General features: G+C 37.6%; 2 pseudogenes; both read right to left on the reverse strand.

Moving 5' to 3' along the window:
• Window positions 1–506: 506 nt before the first annotated feature.
• LOC136398563 (pre-rRNA 2'-O-ribose RNA methyltransferase FTSJ3 pseudogene) lies at window positions 507–1,330 on the reverse strand (annotated as a pseudogene).
• Window positions 1,331–1,692: 362 nt separating this feature from the next.
• On the reverse strand, window positions 1,693–19,982 carry LOC136398564 (pre-rRNA 2'-O-ribose RNA methyltransferase FTSJ3 pseudogene; annotated as a pseudogene).
• Window positions 19,983–20,968: the final 986 nt, after the last annotated feature.

Raw genomic sequence — 20,968 nt, forward strand, 5'->3', positions numbered from 1 at the left:
TGTTCAAACCTCTCTCCAATTACTTTCTTTTTATTTATTTATTTAGGTTTTAATTTTTTTCTAGTTTATTAATATATACATATAAATTTTTAGGTATAATTTTAAAGTATAAAACATAATGATTTGATATACTGTATGTATAAACTGCTAATGATCACCACAATAAGTCTAGTTACCATCCCTCACATCACATAGTTGCATTTGTTTTCTTTCTTTTCTTTTCTTAAAGGTAACTAAACTGTCAGAGAAGAGCTATCATTATGGTTTTATTCAAATGATAATGAAAGAGGATGGGGAAGACTTGAGAGGCCCACTTGCCCAGGAATAAACTAGAATGAATGCCATCCCAACACTCAATTTCCCCTTGTGAGTTAAAGAAAGGTATTTTTCATCCAGTACCTGGCATTCTTCATGGGAGGATTGTGGGGTTTGTTATAACACCAACAGGACATTTTGGCAGTGCTTTAACAGGAGACTTTCCTTCAGGCAGAGGATGTCCTCACTGCTCAGGACTGCCATGAGAGTTTCAGGTTTCCCACCTCATTGTCTTTCCAGATGACTATGATGCAGGCAAGGATAGGGCTGGTACCATGGAGGCAGGTGTAAGATGCTCTCAATTGCTTTTCCTTGTCCATATACTGCCCTCTGAGAGGCCCTGGTGGCTCTGCCCACTTCTGTCTATTATTTTCTTCTGCTAGTTTCATTGCTGTCCTCTTCATCCTTGAGTCCACCTCCTTGAAATGACCTACGACTCCAGCTGGCTGGCACACTCTGCAGCCCACTCCATTTTTGGCTATAACATAGGTGACTTGGCACTTCTCCTCACCAAGCCCCGCCTTTTGTGCCACTCCTCATTCTGAGATGTCTACCATCTTCACCACAGCTTCTGCCTTCTTGGTTTGCTCCAATTTCTACAGTATCCTCAGTTTTTTTTTTCTGGCAATAGCCTGTGGCACTTTCCTGATGGGATGCAAACTGTTTTCTCACCTGCATTTCCAGTAATGATCTACTTCCCTCTTGTCAATAGACAATTGTTGTATCCTGTGCTGCTTTTCCTCCTGCACAAACCACTTTGTAAACTACCTCCTCATTCTCATTAAATGTCTACTAGCTGATGGAATTATCTGTGATGTCTTTCTTGGCCATTTTGAAAGAGGAAATAATAGCACCTAAGACAAGGCCTTAGGGTCCAGTATCTGATGTTTCTCTGGGTCCTCAATAGGCACTATGATATATTAAACCCATCACTATCTGATTTAGGCCCAGAGCTTCACTTCTTACCATGGCCTGGTTCCAAGCTTTTTCCATCCTCACTGCTGCTGCTATCATGCTCTTAATCCTTTAAAGCAGGGTCCCCAAACTATGGCCTGCGGGCCGCATGTGGCCCCCTGAGGTCATTTATCCACCCCTGCTGCACTTCCAGAAGAGGCACTTCTTTCATTGGTGGTCAGTGAGAGGAGCATAGTTCCCATCGAAATGCTGGTCAGTTTGTTGATTTAAATTTACTTCTTCTTTATTTTAAATATTGTATTTGTTCCTGTTTTTTTTTTTTTTTTTTTTTTACTTTAAGATATGTGCAGTGTGCATAGGGATTTGTTCATAGTTTTTTTTTTATAGTCTGGCCCTCCAATGGTCTGAGGGACAGTGAACTGGCCCCCTGTGTAAAAAGTTTGAGGACCCCTGCTTTAAAGTCTAAAGTTTAGACTTATCCCTTCTGGCTTCTGCCAGCTCTTCTGGATCCAGACACTATCCAAAGGTGCATCATAATCTTCCTCAACATCTGACACATAGAGGTCATTTCTTGGCAGATAGGACAGAAATATGTCTGTAGCACCATATCCCCTTGTTAATCCTCTCACAACTGGTGACCTCAGATAGTGTACAGGAAAACATGCCAGTCTACCTCTCAACTGCAATGGAAATCTCATGAAGATTTATCCTCAGCTCATCATGCTCCTGCTGCTTTTTCTGCTCATGCAGAAACTTTTTTTTCTTCCTCTTTAATTCTTTCACCTCCTGGGTCTTTGTCTCTGCCAGGGTTTCATTGTTCCTCCTTCTTACAGAGCTGCCCTAGGGTCCCAACTTTTGAACTTCTCTTCACCTTCTTCCTCTTCTCTCTTCTTCTCCTTAGTTCATGCTAATATCAAGAGCTTATGCTTGCTATTTCAGCTTCTTGGCCACATATTGAGGATGTTTCATTCTCCAATTCAATAGGGACCTCAGCTTCTTTCATCCTAGCACATTGATATTATGACAACACATCTGTATGTCCTGAGTGTTAGTTGCATGCTGTGCCAATTCTTCATCATCTGGTGAGATTTTGATGCTTTGGAGAGAAAGTCAATAGAGTTGACAGCTCAGAGAAAGTCAGTGACTGAAGTCTAATGATAGACAGTGTGGTTTCCTTCAGCATAGCCTTCAGCCTTTTGATTTTTAGTCACCAACTAACAGTCTTGGTTTGAACAAGGAAGTTGTCCTCCTTGAAAGCAAATTTGGGTTCAAAGAATTTATCGTCAATCTTCTCAGGATATAGGAATCCCTGGCTGACTGCAAAGATGTTTGCAAGTTCATGGAGAGAGGCTTGGGGCTTGGTGGCCTGGATATGGTGGAAAAGGTACTTGAAGAAACATAGTTGTCTGATAGTCACAGGAGCAGAAAACCTTTGTGATATAGCAACCCCTATGGGCTAGAAAATCACAAACCAAAAGCAGAGCCATCAGTGTCAAATGGGTTTGTGAGTAAAAATCATGGATCCAATTGATTCCAACTTTGAGGACTCCAATATCAATTTTCCAGGTCTTCAGCTTCTTCCTCAAGGCCTGCCTACAGTATTGTGTAGTGATGTCCTCTAAAATGTCACCAAATTGAGAAGAGGTCTCATTGGAAACAAGTCCACCCCCCATAAAACTTGACACAAGCTTAAGCTTAGCAGCCACCTACAGCTATGCCCCTGGCACAGCACACAGGTTTAAGAAGCCTGGGATTTCTGCAGGAACTGAAAGCAACTTGTAAGCAGAGCAGAATGATAACTGATATCTTTCACCAAGTGGTAGAACTTGTCCTGTTGATTCTTCTGTCTTTGCCTTTTTCCTCCTATGGTAGAACTGGGTAGTGTCACTCAATTTCCACTTCTACTTGTGCCACTTGATTCTTCAGTTTCAAGTTTTTCCTCCATTTGGAATATGGCCTCATAAAATCTTCTTTACTACTCTGTCATCAAGACTTATAAGTTAGAAATTGGGATCAAGAGAGTAGATTACTTAAATTAAAATTGTTTCTGGAGTGCAGCAGTTAGGAGTTCTGTTCCCCCATCATCCCCTTCCAAAGCTCCAGACCTCTCGTAAACCCCTCCTATCTTGTTATTTATTGTCACTCTGCATACCTCACAACTTTGTTTTCCTGTGATGAGAAACTTTAAGATCTATTCTCTTAACAACTTTCAAATATACAAGAGTACTGTTTATAGTCACCATGTTGTACATTACCTCTTCAGAACTCGCTTTCTTCTGTGTTAATTCTCTTTGATTGCTGTCACCCAATTTCTCCCATCCTCACTCTTGCCTCTGAAAATCACCAATCTCTTCTATTTCTATGAGTTTTATTTTAGATTCACATATGATATCATACAGTATTTATCTCTCTTTGTATGACTTATTTTACTTATATAATGCCCTAGAAACGTATCCATATTGATGCAAATGGCAGGATATTTTTTATGGTTCAATATTTTATTATGTATACATACCACATTTTTGTAATTATTCATCCCTGATGAACAATTAGGTTGTTTTCATGACTTGGCTTTTGCAAATAATGCTACAATGAACATGGTGGTGTAGATATCTCTTTGGGATAATGATTTTATTTCCTTTGAATAAGTATCAGAAATAAAATTGCTGGATCATGTGGTAGTTCTTTTTCCCCCATTTTTTAAAGGAAACTCTATAATATTTTCCATGGAAGTACCAATTTATATTCCCACCAATAATATACAAAATTTCCCTTTTCTCTACATTCTCACCATCTTATGTCTTATCTTTTTGATAGTAGCCATTCTTAAAGGTCTGAGGTGATACTCATTGTGGTTTTGATTTTCATTTTCCTGTTTAATGATACTGAGAATTTTTTAATGTACCTACTGGCCATTTGAATGTTCTTTAGAAACATGTATATTTAGGTTTTTTTTTCCATTTTAGTTAAATGATTATTATTATTTTCTATTGAGTTGTTGAGTTCCTTATATGTATTGGATGTTAACCCCTATGAGGTGTGTGGTTTGCAAATATTTTCTCCCATTCTGTAGCTTGCTTTTTCATTTTCTTGATTATTTCTTTTGCTATGCACAAGCTTTTTAGTGTAATGCAGTCTCACCTATTTCTTTTTTAATTTGTTGCTTATGTTTTAGGTGCCAAATCCAAAGAACCATTGTCAAGACCCATATCAAGAAGCTTTTTGCCTACATTTTCTTGGGGTTTTATGGTTTCAGGTATTACACCCAAGTCTTTAATCTATTTAGAGTTATTTTTTGTAAGTGGTATAAAATAGAGGTCAACTCAATAAAATCAGAATGGAAGGAAAATACCTCAACATAGAAAGGCTAGATACGACAAACTATCAGCTAATACAATACTAACTGGTGAAAAAAATGAAGGCATTTTCTCTAAAATCAAGAATAAGAAAAGGCGGCCCACACCACTCTTATTCAACATAATTCTGCAAGCTATAGCCAGAGAAATTAGGCAAGAGAAAGAAATAAAAGGCATCCATATTGGGAAAGAAGAAGTAAAGGTATTACCTTTTGTGGAAGACATAATCTTGTATATAGAAAACTCCAAAGGCTTCACTAAAAAATGACTGGAAACAATAAACCAATACAATAATGTAGCAGGATACAAAATCAATATAGAAAAATCTGTTGCTTTCCTATATGCTAATGATGAAACTTCTGAAAAAAATTCCTTTTACAACTGCAACAACAAAATAAAATACCTGAAATAAATTCAACAAAGGATGTGAAGGATCTATATACTGAAAACTATAAAACATTATTGAAAGAAATTGAAAAAGATAAAATGAAATAGATAAACATTTTATAATTATAGATTAGAAGACTCAACATACTTAAAATGACCATTCTACCCAGAGCAATATACAAATTTAATGCAACCACATCTAAACCCCAATGTCACTTTTTATAGAAATAGAACAAAAAAATTATCAGGTTTGTATGGAACCATAAAAAGCCCCAAATAGCCAAAGCAATCCTGAGGAAAAGGAATGAAGCTAAACATATCACTTTACCTGACTTCAAATTATACTGTAGAGCCTTTATAATCAAAACAGCATGGTATTGACAGAAAAAGAGACACACAGACCAATGGAACAGAATGAATAGCCCCAAAATAAAACCACATATATATGAAAAAATAATCTTTGACAAAGGATCCAAAAACAAACAATGAAGAAAAGAAAGCCTCTTCAACAAATGGTGCTGGGGAAATTGGAAAGACACATGCAAAAGAATGAAACTTGACTATAGTTTGTCCCCATGAACAAAAATTGATTCAAATCAGATCAAAGACCTACATAGAATATCTGAAACAATAAAAATTACATAGAAGAAAACATAGGTACTAAACTCATGGACTTTGGCCATGGAGAACAAATTTATAAATTTGACACCAAAGACAAGGGAAGTAAAGGCAAAAATAAATAAATGGGACTCTATCAAACTAAAAGGCTTCTGCACAGCAATATAAACTGACAACAAAACAGATAGGCAGCCAATTAAATGGAAGATGATGTTTACAAACAGCAGCTATAATAAGGGTTTAATATCCAAAATATATAAAAAACTCACAAAGCTCAGCAACAAAGAAGGAAACAATTTAATTAAAAAATGAGGAGAGGACTTCAACAGACACTTCTCCCAAAAGAAAATGGCCAACAGATATATGAAAAGATGCTCATTTTTAGTAGCTATTTGAGAAATGCAAATCAAAACTACAATGAGATACCACCTCACACCTGTTTAATTGGCTATTGTTAACAAGACATGTAATAATAAGTGTTGGAGAGGCTATGGAGAAAAAGAAACCCTCATTTGCTATTAGTGGGAATGCAAATTAGTACAACCATTATGGAAAAAGGGATGGTGATCCTTAAAAAATTAAGAATAAAACTACCATATGACCCATCAATCTCTCTACTGACTACCCTCAAAACTCAAAAACATTGGTATGTAAAAACACATGCACCTCCATGTTCATTACAGCATTATTTACAGTGTCCAAGACATGGAAACCAAAGTGTCTCTTTTTTCTTTATTAATTTTACTAGAGTAACATCAATAAATCAGGGTACATATGTTCAAAGAAAACATGTCCAGGTTATCTTGTCACTCAATTATGTTGCATACCCATCACCCAAAGTCAGGTTGTCCTCTGTCGCCTTCTATCTAGTTTTCTTTGTGCCCCTCCCCCTCCCCCTTTTCCTCTCCCTCCCCCTGCTCCGTAACCACCACACCCTTATCAATGTCTCTTACTCTCATTTTTATGCCGCACCTACGTATGGAATAATGCAGTTCTTTGTTTTTTTCTGATTTACTTATTTCACTTTGTATAATGTTATCAGGATCCCACCATTTTGTTCTAAATGATCGGATGTCATCATTTCTTATGGCTAAGTAGTATTCCATAATGTATATGTGCCACATCTTCTTTATCCAGTCTTCTATTGAAGGGTATTTTGGTTGTTTCCATGTCTTGGCCACTGTGAACAATGTTGCAATGAACATGGAGCTGCATGTGTCTTTACATATCAATGTTTCTGAGTTTTGGGGGTATATACACAGTAGAGGCATTGCTGGGTCATAAGGTAGTTCTATTTTCAGTTTTTTGAGGAACCACCATACTTTCTTCCATAATGGTTGTACTACTTTACATTCACACCAACAGTGAATGAGGATTCCTTTTTCTCCACAGCCTCTCCAACATTTGCTATTACCTGTCTTGTTGATAATAGCTAATCTAACAGGTGTGAGGTGGTATCTCATTGAAGTTTTGATTTGCATTTCTTTAATAACTAATGAAGATGAGCATCTTTTCATATATCTGTTGGCCATTTGTATTTCTTCCTGAGAGAAGTGTCTGTTCATGTCCTCTTCCCATTTTTTTATTGGATTGTTTGTTTGTTTGTCGTTGAGTTTTATGAGTTCTTTGTATATTTTGGATATTAGGCCCTTATCTGAGCTGTTGTTTGAAAATATCATTTCCCATTTAGTTGGCTGTCTGTTTATTTTGTTGTCAGTTTCTCTTGCTGTGCAAAAACTTCTTAGTCTGATCTAATCTGGTTCATTTATTTTTACCTTCACTTCCCTTGCCTTTGGAGTCAAATTCATAAAATGTTCTTGAAAACCAAGGTCCTTGAGTTTAGAACCTATGTGTTCTTCTATGTACTTTATTGTTTCAGGTCTTATATTTAGGTCTGATCCATTTTGAATTAATTTTAGTACAAGGGGACAAACTGTAGTAGAGTTTCATTCTTTTGCATGTGGCTTTCCAGTTTTCCCAGCACCATTTATTGAAGAGGCTTCCTTTTCTCCATTGTGTGTGTTAGCCCCTTTATCAAAAATTATTTGATCATATATATGTGGTTTTATGTCTGGACTTTCTATTCTGTTCCATTGGTCTGTGTCTCTTTTTCTGCCAATACCATGCTGTTTTGATTGTTGTGGCTCTATAATATAGTTTGAAGTCAGGTATTGTAATGCCCCCAGCTTTGTTCTTTTTCCTTAGGATTGCTTTGCCTATTCGGGTTTTTTTATAGTTTCATATAACTCTGATGATTTTTTGTTCCATTTCTTTAAAAAATGTCATTGGAATTTTGATGGGAATTGCATTAAATTTGTATATTGCTTTGGAAAATATGGCCATTTTAATTATATTTATTCTTCTTATCCAAGAACAAGGAATATTCTTCCATCTCATTGTATCTTTTTCAATTTCCCTTAACAATGGTTTGTAGTTTTCATTATATAAGTCCTTTACATTCTTTGTTATGTTTATTCCTAGGTATTTTAATTTTTTTGTTGCAATCGTGAAGGGGATTATTTTTTTGAGTTCGTTCTCAAATGTTTCATTGTTGGCATATAGAAAGGCTATGGACTTTTGAATGTTAATTTTGTATCCTGTGACCTTACTGTATTGGCGTATTGTTTCTAGTAGTCTTTTTGTAGATTCTTTGGGGTTTTCGATGTATAGGATCATATTGTCTGATAAAAGTGATACCTTTACTTCATCTTTTCTGATATGGATGCCTTTTATTTCTTTGTCTTGTCTGATTGCTCTGGCTATAACCTCTAGCACCACATTAAATAAGAGTGGAGAGTGTGAACAATCCTGTCTTGTTCCTGATTTAAGGGGGAAAGCCTTCAGTTTTGTGCCATTTAATATGATGTTAGCTGATGGTTTATCATATATGGCCTTTATCATGTTGAGATATTTTCCTTCTAAACCCATTTTGTTAAGAGTCTTAAACATAAAATTGTGTTGTATTTTATCGAATGCCTTTTCTGCATCTATTGATAAGATCATATGGTTTTTGTTCTTTGTTTTGTTGATATGGTGTGTTACGTTAACCATTTTACGTATGTTGAACCATCCTTGAGATTCTGGGATGAATCCCACTTGATCATAATGTATTATTTTTTTAATATGTTGTTGTATTCGATTGGCTTGTATTTTGTTTAGTATTTTAGCATTTGTATTCATTAGAGATATTGGTCTGTAGTTTTCTTTTTTTGTGCCGTTCTTGCCCGGTTTCGGTATGAGGGTTATGTTGGCCTCATAAAATGTGTTAGGAAGTATTGCTTCTTCTTCAATTTTTTGGAAGACTTTGAGTAGAATAGGAACCAAGTCTTCTTTGAATGTTTGATAGAATTCACTAGTATAACCGTCTGGGCCTGGACTTTTATTTTTGGGGAGGTTTTTAATAGTTTTTTCTATTTCTTCCCTACTAATTGGTCTGTTTAGGCTTTCTGTTTCTTCTTGACTCAGTTTAGGAAGGTTGTATTGTTCGAGAAATTTATCCATTTCTTCTAGATTGTTGAGTTTAGTGCCATAAAGTTTTTCAAAGTATTCTACAATAATTCTTTGTATATCTATGATGCCTGTGGTGATTTCTCCTCTTTCATTTTGGATTTTGTTTATATGAGTTCTTTCTCTTTTTTCCTTGGTAAGTCTTGCCAAGGGTTTGTCAATTTTGCTGATCTTTTCAAAGACCCAGCTCCTTGTTCTATTAATGTTTTCTATAGTGTTTCTGTTCTCTAGTTCATTTATTTCTGCTCTGATTTTTATTATCTCCTTTCTTCGGCTGGTTTAGGGTTGTCTTTGTTCTACTTTCTTTAGTTCCTTAAGGTGTGAAGTTAAGTGGTTCACCTGTGCTCTCTTTTTGTTCCTATAGGCCTGAAGTGATATGAACTTCCCTCTTATCACTGCTTTTGCTGCATCCCATAGATTCTGATATGTCATATTGTCATTTTCATTTGTCTGTATGTATCTTTTGATCTCTGTGCTTATTTCTTCTTTGACCCATTCATTTTTTTAAAAGTATATTGTTTAGTTTCCACATTTTTGTGGGGTTTTTTTCTCTTTTTTTTGCAGTTGAATTCTAGTTTCAAGGCTTTATGATCAGAAAATATGCTTGGTACAACTTCTATTTTTCTGAATTTGCTGATGTTGTTTTTGTGGCCCAACATATGATCAATTCTTGAGAATGATCCATATACACTGGAGAAAAATGTGTACTCTGTCACTTTGGGATGAAATGTTCTGTAGATGTTTATCATATCCAGGTGCTCTACTGTTTTGTTTAAGGCCATTATATCTTTATTGATTCTCTGTTTGGATGACCGATCTAGAGCCGTTAGTGGTGTATTGAGGTCTCCAAGTATGATTGTATTTTTGTCAGTGTTTCTTTTAAGGTCAATAAGTAGCTGTCTTATATATTTTGGTGCTCCTTGGTTTGGTGCATATATATTAAGAATTGTTATGTCTTCTTGTTTCAGCATCCCCTTAATCATTATGAAATGACCATTTTTGTTTCTGAGTACTTTTGCTGTCTTGTAGTCAGCATTATCAGATATGAGTATTGCTACACCTGCTTTTTTTGGATGGTATTTGCTTGGAGTATTGTTTTCCAGCCTTTCACTTTGAATTTGTTTTTATCCTTGTTGCTTAGATGAGTTTCTTGTAGGCAGCATACAGTTGGATTTTCTTTTTTAATCCATTCTGCTACTCTGTGCCTTTTTATTGGTGAGTTTAATCTGTTTACATTTAGTGTAATTATTGACACTTGTGAGTTCCCTATTGCCATTTTATACATTGCTTTCTGTTAATTTTGTGTCTTATTTGATTCTTCTCTTTCGTTTTTCTATCTTTTTTTTTTTTGTTTGGTTGTATTCCATACATCTTTCCTCTGTTGCTATCTTTTTTTAAATTATGTGCTTCTGTGATGGTTTTTTCAATGGTGGTTACCATTAAGTAATGAAAAGGATTCCTACCCTGTTCATTGTAGGGCACTATCTTGTGAGTACTTTTGCACTCCATCGTCCTTTGCTATTGTTAATCTCCGTCCTCTCTGCCTCCCTTTTTTTTTTGTTGTCACAGTTTAAATTCAGTTTTATTGTGTTCTTGGTGGAGCTTTTACTTGTGGTTTTGTTTTGTTTTGTTCTTTGTATCTGGTTGGAAAATCCCCTTTAGTAATTTCTGGAGTGGGGGTTTTCTGATGATAAATTCCCTCATCTTTTCTGTATCTGTGAATGCTTTTATTTCTCCTTCATATTTGAAGGATAGCTTTGATGGGTATAGTATTCATGGCTCAAAGTTCCTCTCTTTCAGGACTTTAAATATTGGGGTCCACTCTCTTCTAGCTTGTAGAGTTTCTGTTGAGAAATCAGATGATAATCTAATGGGCCTTCATTTATATGTTGTATTCTTCTTTTCCCTGGCTGCCTTGAGAATTTTTTCTTTGTCGTTGGTTTGTGCCAATTTCATTATGATGTGCCTTGGAGTAGGTTTGTTGGGGTTAAGAAAACTCAGAGTTCTGTTTGCTTTTTGAATTTGAGGCTTTATTTCTTTCCACAGGTTTGGGAAGTTCTCATCTATTATTTGTTTGAATATGTTCTCCATTTCATTTTCTCTCTCTTCTCCCTCTGATATACCTATTATTCTATGTTAATCTTTTTGATGGAGTCAGACAATTCCTATAGGGCTTTCACATTTTTTTTTAGTTTTTTAGTCTTTTACTTTTCTTTCTATTGTCCCTCAAGTTGCTTGTCTTCTATTTCACTAATCCTACCTTCTATCTGGTCTGTTCTATTAGCTAAGCTTGTTACCTCATTTTCCAGCTCATGAATTGAATTTTTCATCTCTGTTTGATTTGTTTTTATAGTTTCAATTTCCTTTGTAATATATTCTTTGTGTTCATTGAGTTGTTTTCTAGCTCCCTAAATTGCCTTTCTGTGTTTTCTTATATATCTCTGAGTATTTTTAGGATTTCTATTTTAAATTTTCTGTCATTTAGCTCCAAGTTTTCCAATATACTAAATTTTTTCTCCATAGATTTTTTTCTCATCTATCTGTGCTACCTCTTTGTCTTTTGTATCCATGACATTCAATTTCTTTTTCCTTAATGACATCTAAGGGTGGCTTTGTTGATAGTATTAATTAAAATTAATAAAGAATAAAAAGTTAAAAAATAAAAATAAAAAAGAATAAATAAAAAAATTATTATTCCTTCCCCTTTTTTTTCTTTCCTCTCCTCTCCCCTCCTTCTTGAGAAATATTGTGGTGAACTGTGAATTATATTGTGCTAAATAGAACAAAAACTACCTATAATGGAGGGCCTGAGTTGGGGAGAAGTGATAAAGGGGCAAAAAAGGGGGTATGGATTCACAGCATGCAAAAAAGGAAAAATTTGGGTCAAGAATAAAGTGATTTGCTTTTAGGTGATGTTTGACTAAAAGATATTATGAGAGTAATAAGAGGAAAACAGGAAAAAGGGGAAAAAATGTAAAAATTACTATTGTATTTAGTGGAGCAACAACTAGATAAAATGGAGAGCCAGGGTTGGGAGCACTGCTAGTGAGTTAAGAGAGCAAAGTAAAAAGCCCCAAAGTGCCACAAAGAAAAATTTGAGTCCCAGATAAAGTAATTTGTTTTTGATTGAGGATTGAATGAGGGGAAATGTAAAGGAGAAAAGAAGAAACTAATATAGAGGGAGAACAAAAAAAGAAAGAGGAAAACACAAAAAGAAGAGAAAAGAATAAAAGGAGAGAGAGCGAGAGAGAGTTAAGGGTTTTGGAGTGCAACCCTCATAGAGAGAAAGGAAGAAGAAAGAAAAGATAATGGGAGATGTAACACTTGTGGGTAGTGCAGTTCAAGGAGAGGAGAGAGTAAGACCAGCAGAGAATTAAATGACCAAATTGGAAGAGGAAGAAAATAATCAAGACAAGAAGATAAGAGAAACAAATGAACACATATAATAAAATGGGATAGGTTATAAAGTCTGTAGATTATTCTTGATTTTGAGAGGTTATCTTCTTGCTTTTTCTTTTCTCTCCTTCTTCCTGGTTGTTGACCCTGGGTTCTGCCCCTGTGGCACACTCAGGTAGAGGTTTGCAGTTGATAAGTCTCTATGGTGATGTCATATATTGGGCTTCAGTCTCATTGGCAGTCGAGGCTCATTAGCATTTGCAGGCTCTGCCAATGAGTCCGTATTCCCGGAGCCTCTCTCCTAGTCTTTCCTACCTAAATTAGTAGCCTGATGATCCAGCTATGGGGATGCTGCTGCCTCTGCCTTTGCGTTTAGTGTGGAATTTCTGGAGGCTTCAAGGATAGATTTTTCTGTCTCTGGTTGAAGATCTTGTTGAATTTTGGGGGAGATTTATTGGTATCACTCCTTACGGCACCATTTCTCTGATGACATCCCCCAAAGTGTATTTTGATAGAGGACTAGATAAAGAAGAGGTGGTACATATATACAGTGAAATACTACTCAGCCATAAGAAATAATGACATATTGCCATTTACTACAACATGGATAGACCTTGAGAACATTAAACTGAGTGAAATAACTAAATCAGAAAAAGCTAAGAACTGTATGATTTCACACATAGGTGAGATATGAAACTGAGACTCATGGACATAAATGAAGTAGTTACCAGGGGGAGGCAGATATGGGTGATGAGGATGTAGGGGATAGGATGGGGGGATGGAAGTAAAAAGGGACAATAAAGATTTAACTTTGGGTGATAGTTATATAACATTATCAACAGTTCAAATGCTATAAAAATATTTACATAAAGCCTATGTACTCTTATTGATTAATGTCACCCTGTTAAATTTAATTTTTTAAATAAAATTTTTTTCTCTCTATCAAAAAAAATAGTAATCTAATTTTATTTGCCAGCACCATTATTGAAGAAACTGTCTTTTCTCCTTTGAATAGTCTTGTCTTTCTTGTCAGATATTAATTGATTGTATATGTATGCTTTTATTTCTGGTCTCTCAATTCTGTTCCAATTACTATGTGTCTGACTTTATGACAGTATCATACTCTGTTGATTAATATATCATATAATCTGTTATGAAATCAGGATGTGTGATGTCTTCAGCTTTGTTTTTGTTTCTGAGAATTGCTTTGGCTATTTGGGGTCTTCTGTGAATTTCAGAATTTTTTTCTATTTCTGTGAAAATGATAATTGTAATCTTGTAAGCGATTGCATTAAATTTATAGGTGTCTTCAGGTAGCATAGACATTTTAACAATATTAATTCTTCAAATTCCTGAGCATAAATACATTTTTATTAATTTGTAAACTTCAATTTTTTTCATCAATAACTCATAGTTTTTTTGGTGTGGAGATCTGTCACTATCTTGGTTATATTTATCCCATAGTATTTTTTTCTATACCAATTTGTTAAGAGTTTATTATTATAATTATTATTATTTTTACCATAAATGGTGATAAACTTTGTGAAATGGTTTTATTTATTTATTTGTTTACTTATTTAATCCAGTGAGAAGAGGGGAGGCAGGCACAGATTCCTGCATGGGCCATGACAAGGATACACCCAGCAAGCCCACTAAGGGGTGATGCTCTACCCATCTGGGGCATTGCTCTGTTGCTCAGCAACTGAGCTCTTAGCACCTGAGGTGGAAGCCATGGAGACATCTTCAGCACCCAGAGCCAACTCACTCCAGTTGAGCCATGGCTGCTGAAGGGGAAGAGAGAGAGAGAAACAGATATATATAGAGTGAAGTGAGAAGGGGAGGGGTGGAGAAACAGATAGGAGCCTCTCCTGTGTACCCTGACTGGGATTAAACCCAGGACATTTTCACACTGTCCAATGCTCTACCACTGAGCCAACTAACTAGGGCCTGAAATGTTTTTCTATGTCAGTTCAAATAATCATATAATTACTATAATTTCTTTTGCTAATTCAATGTTACATTGATTAATTTGTGTACATTAAACTATCCTTAAATCCAAAGGATGAATCCTTCTTGATCATGGTGTATATAATCTTTTTAATGTGCTGTTGAATTCAGTTTGCTAGTATTTTGTTGAGAATTTTGCATCTATATTCTTCAGTGCTATTGGCCTATAGTTTTCTTTTCTTGTATTGTCATTTTCTGACTTTGGAATCAGGGTAATGTTAGCCTTATTAAGTGAGTTGGGAATGATCCCTCCTCTTCAAATTTTTGGAAGAGTTTGAGAATTGACATAAATTATTTTTTAGGTATTTGTTAGAATTCACCAGTGAAATCAATGGATCCTGTGCTTTTTTTTTTTTGTTGGTAGGTTTTTTATTACTCTTTCAATGTTCTTAATTATTCTGTCTTTTAAAATTTTGTGTTCTTTTATGATTCAGTCTTGGTAAGTTGTATGTTTCTAGGAATTTATTTATTTATTTTAGGTTGTTTAGTTTGTTGGCATAGAGTTGTTTAAAGTAGTTTTTAGGATCCTTTGTAGTTGTAATGTCCTTTCATTCATTTATAAGTTTTATATATTTTGGTCCTATTCTTTTTGTTTGTTTGTTTAGTCTTGCTAAAGTTTTGTCAATTTTATTATTTTTCAAAGAAACAACTCTTAGTTTTGAAATATTTTCTTTTGTTGTCCTGTTCTCCAATTCATTTATTTCTTCTTCTTTTTTCCCCATTTTTATTTTTCAGTTATGGTTGATAAATATTATTATGTAAGTTTCAGAAGTACACCCCAATAATTAGACATTATATAACAAACATATGAAGTGATCATTCCCATAAATCTTGCACACATCTGAGACCATACATAGGTACTAGAACAGTGGTAGTCAACCTGGTCACTACCGCCCACTAGTGGGTGTTCCAGCTTTCACGGTGGGAGGTAGCAGAGCAACCAAAGTATAAATAAAAAGATAGATTTAACTATAGTAAGTAGTTTTCTAAAGATTTATTCTGCCAAATTTAGTGAAAATCCAACATAAAGTACTTGGTAAGTAATTATTATTATATGCTTCAACTTGCTGTAACTCTGCTTTATAAATTTTATAAAGTAAAGTAACTTCCCTACTTTACAAATCACCATTACTGTGGAACTGATGGGTGGTTAGAAAATTTTACTACTAACAGAGATACAAAAGTGGGCGGTAGGTATATAAAGTTGACTACCCCTGTACTAGAATAATACTGACTATATTTCCTATCCTGTACTTTACATCCCCATGACTATTCTGTAACAACCAATTTGTATTTTTTTTTTTTACAGAGATGACAGAGAGAGAATCAGAGAGAGGGATAGATAGGGACAGACAGACAGAAATGAAGAGAGACGAGAAGCATCAATCATCAGTTTTTTGTTGCAACACGTTAGTTGTTCATTTATTGCTTTCTCATATGTGCCTTGACTGTGGGGCTACAGCAGACCAAGTAACCCCTTGCTCAAGCCAGTTACCTTGGGTCCAAGCTGGCGAGCTTTGTTCAAACCAGATGAGCCTGCGCTCAAGCTGGTGACCTTGGGGTCTCGAACCTGGGTCCTCCACATCCCAGTCTGATGCTCTATCCACTGCGCCACCACCTGGTCAGGCCAATTTGTATATCTTAATCCTTTACCTTTTTCACCCTTTCCCCCCTCTTACCTGGCATCCATCAAAATATTCTCTATAGCTATGAGTATGTTTTTCTACTGCTTGTTCATTTTTTTTTAGATTCAATCATTAATAAATATGTATTTGTCACCATTTTTATGTTCAAATTTTTTACCTTTTTTTTCCTCTTAAGTAAGACACTTTTATTTTTCATATAATACAGTTTTGGTGACAATAAACTTCTTTAGCTTAGCTTTTCCTCATCTGGGAAGATCTTCATCTGTCCTTCATTTCTACCATACCTTTGCTGAGTGAAGTAATCTTTATTGTAGGTCCTTAATTTTCATCACTAAATATTTCTTGATAATTCATTCTGGCTTACAAAGTTTCTGTTGAGAAATCAGCTGACAATCTTATGGGATCTCCCTTATAGGTAACAAACTGTTTTTTTCTTGCTGCTTTTAAGAGTTTATTTTTAAATTTTTTCACTTTAATTATGATGCGTCTTGGTGTTTCTCTTTGGGTTCATCTTGTTTGGAACTCTTTGTGGTCATTAGCTTTGTATGTCTTTTTTTTCCACCAAGTTAAGGAAATTTTCTGTCATTATTTTTTCAAATAGATTTTCAATTCCTTGCTTTTTCTCTTCTCTTTCTGGTACTCCCATGATGCTAATGTTGGTACATGAGAAGTTATCCCAGAAGTTCCTTAAACTATCTTCATTTTTTAAGATCGTTTTTTCTTTTTGTTGCACTAATAAAGAGTATTTTGCTTTTTTATATTCAAAACTGCTAATGTGATTATCAGCTTCATATATTCTACTGTGAATTTTCTGTAAATTATTCCTTATTTTACTTAGTGTATTCTTCATTTCTGATTGGTTCTTTTCTATGCTATTGAATTTCTCATTAAGTTCACTGAGCATCCTTATTATCAGTGTTTGAACTCTGTATCTATTATATTGCTTGTATACATTTTGTTTAGTTTTTTTTTTTTTGGAGTTTTGTTCTTTTTTTTCATTTAGGACATATTTCTTTATCTCCTCATTTTGGCAGACTCTCTGTGTTTGTTTCTATGTGTGAGGTAGAGCTGCTATGTTTCCCAAGCTTGGTAGACTGACCCTCCATAGATGTTCTGAAGGGTCCAGTAGCACATGGTCCTCAGTCACCTAAACTGGGTTTGAGGTGTGCCTTCTGGTGTGTTTCATACACCCTCCTCTTATAGTTGAGCCTTGATTTCTTGTTGGCACATCGATGAGAGGAATTTATCCCCAGGTTGATTAGCTGCAAGGGCTGGCTGTGATCATTGACCACTGTGGAAGGTCAGCTGTGAAGGAGCTGACTCCACAGGACAGGACTTATTTCAGCTGGGGCTCTGGTGCCTGCAGTGTTTGCCTCTTGAGTTTGTCACTTCTCGAGGTCACTGTGTAGTGATGTTTTTACTTGGTCTTAAGATTTCCAATGAGTGAGCTGGCTCTGAGGCCTCCTGTGAAGTGCAGGCCAAGGTGCTGCCTATGTTCTGCCTGGGGCAGCCCAGCATAAGCTATAAAGAAATATGCAAATGTCTACTCCTTGTACTGGACTTGGAGGAGTCTAGGCAAGGACAAGCTGTGAACCAAGGCTGACTGATGCTAGTGCCAAAACTGGGGCCACATAGTGAGAGGTATGAGGCACGCTGAGGCCAAAAGCTGCTTGTTTGAAAGACTTCCAACAAGTCTGAAGCCTGAGCAAAGACAGGTCTTTGTATGGAAAAGCCACTGGAAACAGTTGTGTGAGCCCACCAGGTAAGTGGGGCAGGGCTTCCTGGAATCACCAGTGCTGGGAAAACAATGTGAACCAGGTTGATGGAGTCTCAAATGTGGTACCTGCCTCCTGGCTCTGCGAGGGGATGGCTCATCAAAGGAACAACGGCCTCTGCCAGTACTTCTCTCTGGGAGAAAGCTGCTCCCCAGCTCTTGGCCTAATTCTGGATAATTCAGTTCATCCCCATATGTTTCTGGTGTCTTTCAAGCTGCTGGCCCAGTGCTGGAGCTGGGAGGGAGTGAGAATGTACAGTCATGCATGAGTCCTTTAGGAAGAACTGCCTAGGAATCCAGCAGCCCTCTGTCTCCCTCAACCTCAGTCCCTGCTGCTTTTTACAGCTATGAGTTATGAGAACTCTTTCTGGCACTGGAACCCTGGAATATGGGGCCTGGTGTGGTGCTGGGAATCATCATTCCTCATGAAGGATCTCTGTAATCAAGATATTCCTCCTGATTTTTATCTCCAAACATGTGTGTGTGGGACCAGCCATTTCTCTGGCTCTGCCCCGCTTATCAGTCTCAATGTAGTCTTTTATTTAATTCCTTAGTTGTAAAACTTTCATTCAGCCAGATTTGAATGACAAATGGTGGTTCTGAATGACAGTTGTTTTGTACTTTAGTTGTAATTTTGATGTTTCAATTTATTTTTTCTGCTCTATTTTTTACTATTTCCTTCTGTTGGGCAGATAAAATGTATTATGCTCACTTTGTTAAAGATGACGCCGCCCACGTGGAGGCCGTCACCCAGGTGATATTAATGTGTGTTGGGGATCGTTGTAGCCTGGGGCTTGGTTTTGGGATTAAGCCTTTCCCACCCTTTTTGATGTGGGGTGGTACAATCCAATCATGCCTCAGAGAAGTGACTCTACTAGAGTCTTCCCCATTTTGTATATTGGATTAGAGGTTGGGAAGCTACAATATAAAATGGGGGCAGAACAGAGTTTGGGCTCTTGGTTCCTGAGATTAGCAAGAGAGAGCAGAGGAGAACAGAGAAAGGCCACGTGGAGGAGGCCAAGAGAAGCAGCCAAGATGGCGGAGTGCTGAGTGAGATGCCAGTTTGTGTAGAGTTTGTATCTGGGATAAGGAAGGAGATGGGGAACTGAGGAGAATAAGTCTGGTGAGCTAGAAACCTTTGATTCTAGGAAACTCGGATAAGTCAGTGGCTTTGTGAGCACTGAGTGTGAGTGGGTTTTGGAGCCCAGTGTGTATTTTTACTTGCCCGCCGGGTGCAAGGTAGGATTAAAGGCTATGGCCCACCAGTTTTTGGCTCCATGGTTTCTTTACCGACTGTCCGAATCCAGTGTGAAACTGCATGGGCTGGGCTGCTCTGATGGTAGCCCTGGCCCTGATTACTGGCTTTACATTTGGCATAGTCTGTGGCAGGATTCGATACAGATCGGCAAGGAGCCTTTGAGCCGTGGAGTAGAGGACTGGCTAGTGTTAGGGTTCCCCATGGCTGTCCTTTTGGGGATCGTAGGCTGGCTGACTTTTACAGCCATGCGTGAGGAAACCGAGAGCTCTGTGGAAGAGGCTGCCTGGGACCTGCAAACCGAGCAGCGGAAGGAGATGGAGCAAATGCAGGAGAAACTGATGCTGACCCTGGAGCTGGAGGAAATGCTGGAGGAGGAGGCCAACCAGGTGTTCGAGTTTCGCCTGGAAATGGAGCAAACGCTGGAGGAGGATTCAGAGGTTCTTGAGTTGCAGCTTGCCCTGGATGTTGCGGAGAGCCAGCAGCGGCAGGAGGCCGGGGCTGAGGCTGAAGCTGAGGCTGGACCTGGAGCTGCAAGGTCTGCAGAGCAGAAGGCTGCGGCAGCCCAGGGCTCGAGACAGGCAGCGGGAGCTGGTGTTTTCAGTTCCTCTTTGGAGGATGAGGAGAATCGGGCTGGAGTTGTGATCTGCAGTCTCCAGAAGATGAGAGCCCAGCTAGAAGGAGCACCTACTACGGCCCTGGTAGGTCTGCAATTTGGGGTCATAGGGCTGGACGCCATGTGCCCCTCTTTGGGACAGTGTAAGACCTGCGAGGATGGCAGGGATGAGGGGGGTGGCTGACGCCATATGTGCGTGGACTGATTTCCTGGACTACGACCAGAGTGGGCATTGGCTCCTTTGTTGGATGGACTCACGGATTACGGATTTTGGACAATGTGAAATACCCTGATGGGGGTGGGGGGTGGCTTTGCTAGAAGCACTGCCCTGCCCTGGGAAGCTTTTCCTGTGGCTAGAAAGAAGGCTGAGGACATTTTGCGCTAAATGCTGAGAGACTGGTGAAATGTACTTTTGTAATTGTTGAAACTGTATGATTTTTGCTGTTGTAATCTGTGTAATGTTCTAATTTCCTTGCACAGGAATGCTGGTGATGCAAATTGTGGGTAGTAAAGTGAGCATAGGGTGGATTGTTGGGCAGATAAAATGTATTATGCTCACTTTGTTAAAGATGACGCCGCCCACGTGGAGGCTGTCACCCAGGTGATATTAATGTGTGTTGGGGATCGTTGTAGCCTGGGGCTTGGTTTTGGGATTAAGCCTTTCCCACCCTTTTTGATGTGGGGTGGTACAATCCAATCATGCCTCAGAGAAGTGATTCTACTAGGGTCTTCCCCATTTTGTATATTGGATTAGAGGTTGTGAAGCTACAATATAAAATGGGGGCAGAACAGAGTTTGGGCTCTTGGTTCCTGAGATTAGCAAGAGAGAGCAGAGGAGAACAGAGAAAGGCCACGTGGAGGAGGCCAGGAGAAGCAGCCAAGATGGCGGAGTGCTGAGTGAGATGCCAGTTTGTGTAGAGTTTGTATCTGGGATAAGGAAGGAGATGGGGAACTGAGGAGAATAAGTCTGGTGAGCTAGAAACCTTTGATTCTAGGAAACTCGGATAAGTCAGTGGCTTTGTGAGCACTGAGTGTGAGTGGGTTTTGGAGCCCAGTGTGTATTTTTACTTGCCCGCCGGGTGCAAGGTAGGATTAAAGGCTATGGCCCACCAGTTTTTGGCTCCATGGTTTCTTTACCGACTGTCCGAATCCAATGCGAACCTGCAAGGGCTGGGC

Source organism: Saccopteryx leptura, chromosome 3 (assembly GCF_036850995.1).
Source record: "Saccopteryx leptura isolate mSacLep1 chromosome 3, mSacLep1_pri_phased_curated, whole genome shotgun sequence".
Classification (NCBI taxonomy): Eukaryota; Metazoa; Chordata; class Mammalia; order Chiroptera; family Emballonuridae; genus Saccopteryx; species Saccopteryx leptura.